This window comes from Coffea eugenioides, chromosome 11, assembly GCF_003713205.1.
Source record: "Coffea eugenioides isolate CCC68of chromosome 11, Ceug_1.0, whole genome shotgun sequence".
NCBI classification, from domain to species: Eukaryota; Viridiplantae; Streptophyta; class Magnoliopsida; order Gentianales; family Rubiaceae; genus Coffea; species Coffea eugenioides.
Genome location: NC_040045.1, coordinates 5,736,387 through 5,744,357, shown reverse-complemented (window position 1 = coordinate 5,744,357; position 7,971 = coordinate 5,736,387).

The window sequence follows — 7,971 nt, the reverse complement described above, 5'->3', positions numbered from 1 at the left end:
TTGATCCATTTTTGGTAGGTGTTAAATGATAGAATTTGGGATGAGTTGTCCTTGTACCACTAAACTTGGGGAGAAAGAAAGGGAAGAAAAGAAAGAAAGAAAAACCAATCCATTAGTTTCCAATTTGCATCGCACTAGTTTTTTTCTTGCTTGCGACATGAAGAAAGAATGGTTCATATTTTTTTTCGCATAAACGTCCAAAACAAAAGTTAAAATAATTATTCAAGCAATTTAAGTAAAAAATGTAGTACACTTAAAATTAAGAGAAATTTGATATCTACAATGCTAATAACTCACTAAAAGAAACCTCTATGTACAAATCAACTACCCTCTCATAGTCAAATTTATCAACACAATAGGCATGCAATTCTCTATCATGGTTTACCCAATGGAAGCCATATTCCTGTATCAAAATGTGGTACTTTTTGTCAACAATAGCCCCAACTTGATTTTCCAACATTCTATCCATTTCAAAAAGGCTTATATCTGTGACCTCTACATGATCAAACACCCTTAATTCACCTCCCTCATAATGAACATCAGGTTCAATTTCACATTTCCTCCATAAGCGACTGAAAAGTGACTAATTTGAGCTATATTTGAATGATATTTTATGTTATTTTGAGTCACTTTTGCAATGCTATAAGAAAGAAATCGATTAGTTTGGCTATAATTAGTGTAAAATGCTCTGAAAGGTTTAAATGAAGTTTATGTCCCTTTTTACTTGCATTTTGTCCATAATTTTTATAGGAGTTGGAAATAGACTTCATTTGGATGAAAAAGAAAAGTTGACAGTTTTGAAATATTTTCGTATTTCAGCTACAACTTGAGCTCCCATGATCAGATTCAGATGATTTTTTAACCATTTTGAAGATAAGAGATAGATATACAATTCATTTGAAGACACTGAAATTCAGTTTAAAGGTTTTCTAGGTCTAAAAGCTGAATTACAGTGGCTAATTTCTATGGTTGAAGCTGAAACAAGGCATTGAGCAGTTAAGGGTATTTTAGTCATTTCTCAGCCTACACAACTTCAAATGAGGTGATTCTTGATGCACTGGAAAACTTAGACAAAGGGATACAAGTTTTTATGTTTTGGTAAAGAGTTAATTCAGCTTCTATCGTCGTGAAAAGTTCAGTTGAAGTTGATGCAAAATTAGAACAACATTGAAGATTGAACAGAAATTGAGAAGCAAAGCTGGGGAGCAACCTGGCCATATATCCGGCCAGTTTCTGGATGGATTCTTGGCTGGATTCTGGTCAAAATGGTTGCTCTCCACTTGCACAACTTCTTTTCTTCTCCAATAATTCACAGCTATTGATGGACGTGTGACAACTATTTTGCAGTTATAAAAGTGATGTTTGAAGCCTCATTTCTTGACTAAAATTCATCTATAAATAACCATGGAGTTGCAAGAATCAAGAGAGCTTGGAGAGTGCAAGGTATACCACTAAAATGAAGTTCTTACGTTTTCTTAGTGTTAGGTTAGTATAGTATAGGATAGTTTAATTAGTTAGTCCATCCTTTTTATTTATTAGTTAGGCAAAGATGAAGAAGGAGATAGGGATGGAAGAGAAGAACTCATGTGACAAGAGTTACATTTCTTTCCAAACTCTTTATCTTTTGTACTTGATTCTATTGTTTAGTTAATATACAAGTTTGGATTCTATGTTTATTATGTGTTTCTAAAGTTTATGCCTTAAGTTTGGTTGAACTTTCTATGATTATTAGTATTTATTATTTAGCTATTTGATTATATCATTTTGAACAAGTTATTTATTACTTTTGCTTCTCTAATCATGATTAACCGACCATTAATTGTGATAATCTTAAGGTATTAAGTTTGCAATGAAAGTTGAGATTTAACATTAGTTCAAGGAAATGATAAATTTGGGGAGTACACTCACGAAAGTAAAGGTGCACTTTTGTGGCTTTAGTGATTTGTTTCATGTAATTTCATAAAATAAATAAGCTAGTAGTTAGTTTCATAACCATGAAAGTAAGTATGACTTAACTATAGGTATAGTTGATACACCGGCGAAAGCAAGTATCACGTATATTAGGAAAGTACGCCATAACTAGCCAAGATAATACCATTCACTTAGCCAGTAATTTCACTTGCATGAGTAGTTAGGGATACCATAACCTAAGGAGCTTTCATTTGTTATTTTTTTGCATAAGTTTAGCATAGTTTTATTTCTTTTAATTCGTTGATTGTCTAAATAGTAGAGAAGTTTTAGTAGTGTTGGTAATTATCCAATCTTTCTCATGGGATCGATCCGATATATGCCCTAAACTACTAATTTGACCTGTATACTTGCAATCAAAATGGATATAAATTGGATTTAAACTTGTACACATGTCAAAAACCTGTCAGCAACACTGCATAGTCTCTTCCGTGCTATCACTATCTGCACTTAAAAAAGAAAGAAAGAAAGAAAAACAACAAACAAACAACACAAGCCACAATTTAGATGACAGGAATAGTAAAACTAGCAAACCTACAATCCAAAATGTATACTTTTCCAAAGATTCAGAGACAAGGACCATCAGTTGTAGTAAAATAAGTCCCACTACACCAAACATGGATTCAGAAACAAGGACCATCAATTCCAAAGTTTTTTTTTTCAACCTTTTTTGGTGGGCTCCACTAGTTCATTAGTGAATTTTAGCCTTTTTGTTTAATAAGACAAAAGGCAATAGAAAGTTGAAACTGTTAAAAAATGCATTTCAAAAATTAAAAAATTTGAAAAAATGGTTTTGGGTGCAGGCACGTGATCTCACGTGACTTGATTCCGATTGAAATTGAAAAAATTCTGTCAATTGCCCACTTTCGTACAAAATTGAATAGATTGGGGACCAATATTACAATTGTCCTACTACTTCATTAGACAAAAGGCATTAGTTCACTACTTCATTAGTGAATTTTAGCCTTTTTGTTTAATAAGACAAAAGGCAAGAGAAAGTTGAAAATGATAAAAAAGTGCATTTCAAGAATTAAAAAATTTGAAAAAAATGGTTTTAGGTGCGGGTAGGTGATCTCACATGACTTGGTTCCGATTGAAATTGAAAAAATTCTGTCAATTGTCCAATTTCGCATAAAATTGAATAGATTGGGGACCAAATTGATTTTTGAAATAGATTGGGGACTAATTCTGTGCATGGACTATAGATTGGGGACCAAAATTACAATTCTCCTAGGATTGGAATCATACACAATACTCAGGTCTTTGGCATTCGTGGAAATATTTGGTCATTAGTTTAGTTCGATGATTAGTAATTTAGACTCATAAACTGAGTGAGATGTAGGCCAGATTTCGCTGTCTAGTCACAAACTATCTTCCCAAAATGTGGAAAGAGTAAGGAATGCTGCTAGGGATACCAATGGAGTTGTTTTTCTTTGCAAGTGTACCCTGATTAATTGATTTTTTGCTTCTGTGTCACAATGTGTTCTAATGTGTATGTTAAGCATGGTGTCTTTATGGCTGAATGATTAAAAAAAAAAAATTCTCATTGGTTGATGGTCTATATTTTGATTCCATCATTGAATCCTTAGTGTGTTGAGAAATGTTATCTTTGCCAGAGAGTAAGGTTAAATGACCAAGTTCTTAGAAGTAGGTGAGACATCCAATTTGGAAACGGAAAATATTGCTGCAGGAGTACAGTACCTTTTTCTCTCCTTCCCGAAAATGGTTCTTGTTTCTTGCTAGGAAAAAAATCAGCACCGACCATTGCTTTGCACGTGTGTCTTGCTAGGAAGAAAATCAGCATCGACCATTGCCTATACAAAGATGCTAAGACTAAAACATAAAATGCCCTAACTCCGACTTGCTTTGTCCTGAAGTAGTCCCAATACCAGAGTATAATTACCACCACCAACCCCAATCTTCATTGTTATCGTTTGATGTTATCTGTGTCCACAAATTCTAAAAAGGTTTCTATTCTCTTACACTTGACACTTGACCAGCAGAGTGGGCTGTGGTGTCCTAATGGTTTGATATGGCAATTAAGAATTACTTAAAACTGCTGCTTATTGTGTATCACTTCGAAGCTGGTTTTTCTTCTTTCTTTTCTAGGATAAATTATTAGCAAGCCGCTAAACCAAATATGGAAGAACAGAACAGCTCAACCCTTTTAATAATTGAGGGTCATTAGCCAGCAACTTTGACATCGAACCTGATCCACGTCAATGAGAATATCAAATCAGATTCCCATTTTTAGCCTTTAAGGCCAGAGCTTCAAACTTAGATGTAAGTGACATTACACTGCTTTTAAGTAAACCTGACCGGATTTGATTTGTACTCTCGGATGCTTCCAATTTGTATATGCATACGTTTCATGCTTGTTCATCATAGATCGAACACTAGTAGACTAGGATCCTTTCATTTTCATAAATTTTTTTTTTTTAAGGCTTTAGTTCCAACATATGCTTTGAAAGCACAAAATAGAAAACACATAGTAGTATGTTGACGTAGCCAAGAGTGACAATTCATGTGGTAATCGTATAGTCCTACAATAATCGACTCATTCTCCTGTCTAATATACCACCAGAGCACTATTAATTAAATTGATGTATCATGCCCTTTCTTTTTTTTTGTTATATAACCACAGTGTTTAATTCGTTGTTTTGTAATTCTTGAGAACCCAATTTGTTGTGTATTTAGATAATACCGCTAATTTCAAGCCACTTAGTTAAGCAATCAATAGTAGGCATTCAGTATAAAATAAATGCTATTAAACTTACTATATTCATTTTTTTTCGACAATGATAACATTTGTATAACCGAATCTATCTTATTTTATAGGGAGGAAAGCCTAAAGAGAGTGTGTAAAGAACTAGCAGACATATAGAATTAACTAGATCAAAGGGATGCTCTAACACCTTTTTAAAATTTTTTTCATAGTAGGTAGGATTCGATCCCCAACCTACAATCCAAAGAAGAACTTAGTCCTTCTTTGGTGGCCAAACCTCAGTGGTTACTTACGATATTCATGCTGGATAGAAACTTGCATCTAATTTCCTTCAGCAGAAGCGAATGGTACTGGCAAGTTTTAGTTTCATCCGTGAAGTGGGCCTCTCGTGGTAATAGCACCACAGACACACAGCAGGGGAAGGATTAAAACGGAAGAAAAGTAAATTTTTTGTTATCTTTTTGGCCAGAAATGCCCACTTCACACAATTTTTGACTGCCATTGGTGGCAAAGTGTTTAGCAAAAATGGTATGTGAGTGTTTTCTGGAAAACTTTTTCTTCGACGTCTCGGCTGACCACTCATATGTGGGTAAGTATTGCATCGAGTGAACCATGTGAAGTGCAATTTCTTTTGAAGTTTGTCTTTCTTGTGAAAATCTCTCTTTCTCTCTTAAAACCAAAAAAACAAAAAAACAATTTTTTTCCTTGGTTGTTGATCACACAAAAGCGTAGTAGTTTGGTTAAATTTGTAAATAATCAAAATTGCAAATGCGGGGAAGCACGTTGTAGGGCTTTACTAATTTTAGTTGGGATCTTCTATGTTATTACTCGGTACCAAATCCAGTGCCAATCCCACTTATCACATGATGATAGAAGAAATTTAAATAAACAGCACATGACAAATTAAATAAACAAAACATTTGGCATAAATATAGAAGTGACACTGAATTGTTACTGAAAAAATGTCACTGAGGATCCCGTGTGTACTAATTTGGCCAAAACTGGCTGAAACTGCACAAAATAGAGTAAGACAATAGGAAAAGCTCTTCTAGCTAGTTGAGCTTCTGTTTGTACATTTGACAGTTCAGAGATTCAAAAAATTAGAAAATTAGTTCGGCCTATACTATTGTACTGTAAACTGATGATTCTCAAGATGAATGTGCAAGTCCCCAAGGGGTTTGGGGTAAGTGGGTAATTGGGTAAGTGGGTTTGGATAAGTGGGTAAGTGGGTTCTTCGTTAAGGCCTAGTAGAGGCTTCTCTACTAACTTTCCCGTAGTCCCACATCGATTCTAAGGGGTTTGGGGGTTGGATAGTTAAGTCCCCAAGTTTGCCTCAAGAGTTGCCGGGTTTTGGGATTAAATTTGGGATTAGATTTAATTAACTAACTTCAAAAGTCTGATAAAAAAAAAAAAGATGAATGTGCAGTAACGAGCAGGAACCCTCCCCCGGTACTTGGGATGGAAAAGATTGTGACGTTTTGCGAAGACAACTCTGTGCAATAAATACGACGACGTTCCTACTCATAGATCAGATGGCCGAGACACGCCCAAGGCGACGGATGGGATGGGTTATTGTTGTCATTGATCTTGATCTAATCAAGCCGCTTTGGCCTTGTAGCCTATAGGGCCAGAGCAGTAGCGTAGGGTAGGGTAGGGTAGGGCATTAAATTTATACGTGAATTGCATTACACTGCTTTTAATGTGGAATTTCCTAAAATAGAAAGGCCATCCGCATTTCATGTCCCGGTATCTGATGTTGATGCTGCCTGCCCAAATATAATATAAGGAGACTGTCAAACAATCAGTCATCAAAACACCAAATATCTCTCTCTCTAGGGGTGGGCAAAATTATCCGCTAACCCCGAAAATCCGTCATATCTGATCTGATTCGATTTGAAAATTAAGATATCCGATTTTTATTATTTGATAGGATCAAAAGAGGGTCGGGTACCCGCTAAGATACGGGGGTGGGTTAGGATCACATAATTAAAAACTCGCGGGTATCCGATCCGCCCCGCATATATATATATATTTTATTTTTATTTTTATTTTTATACATAGACTATAAAATAATAAGTTAGAACTAACTAAGTAATTTTATTGAACAAATTACATTACAAATATGAGAGACTATAGTTTATTTACAAGATTCATTTGTAGAGGTCATGATCTTATATTTTATAGAAAAAAATTTAATTAATGTGGAACATACATATTAAAAATTGTGCTACTTATTTCAAACTTTTATTGATTTTGAATTCTTTTAATTTTTTTCCTTTATTTTATATTCTCTTCACGTGCTTGTTTCTTGGTGGGAAACCTTTTTTTAGAAAAAAAATTAATTAAATCTTAGATGAATGTGCAAAATATAAAATTAAATTGATATAAATCATTTTTTTAAAAAATTAAATGATAAATGAGGCGGGACGGGTACCTGCTGACCCGACTCTATCTCAGCAGGTACTCGATTATAAGGTACTCGCTGATATGCAGGGCGGGTAAGGGTCAGAAAATGGCTGACCCGCAAGGTGCGGGTCGGGTCAGCCAAATGGTGAATGGGGTGGGTACCCGACCCGCGCCCACTTCTCCCTCGTATCTTTGGTTTTTCTAATTCTTGTAGCCTTTCTTGTGCATCATTCAAGGTTACCAAAAAGGGATTAAATCCCTTTTTGGATTGCAGGTCGGTAGGTTTGAATTTCAACTGCAGTGAAAAAAATTCAAAAGAAGTGTCATATCACCCTTTTGGTCTAATCAGGTTCTTATGCCTATTAGTCCTTTATACATAGTTTCTTTAAACTCCCCTCCCTCTAATTTAGGTTATAGAACCCTTCCTCTAGAAAATGTTATCGCTGCCATAAAAAAAAATTCAAGGCTTAGAAACTAACAAAACCTAAACATACACTCTAAATTTTAACCTAAATCGCTCGTTCATTGCAAGTATACAGGTCGTAGTTCATAGTACTCAAGAATTAGGATCGATCCCACTATGAATCACTTTCAACTACCAAGACTTCTATCTCACTCTATTATCTAAACTTATTAAGAATTTTTAACTAAGAAAAACCACCAAAATGCTAAAATAATGTAAGGCAAATGCACAAATTGGAGGAACTCACTCAAACACAAGTGTTCCACATAGAAATTAAGCCTATGGTGAAAATGCTGAGGCCTACTACACTGTCAGAAGCTTTTGAGATCTCTCAGTGGCAGGAACACAACATTAAAGTCCAGTCTAGAGGAGTTAAGGAAGGTCATAGAAATGTTGCAAAGAGTAAGTT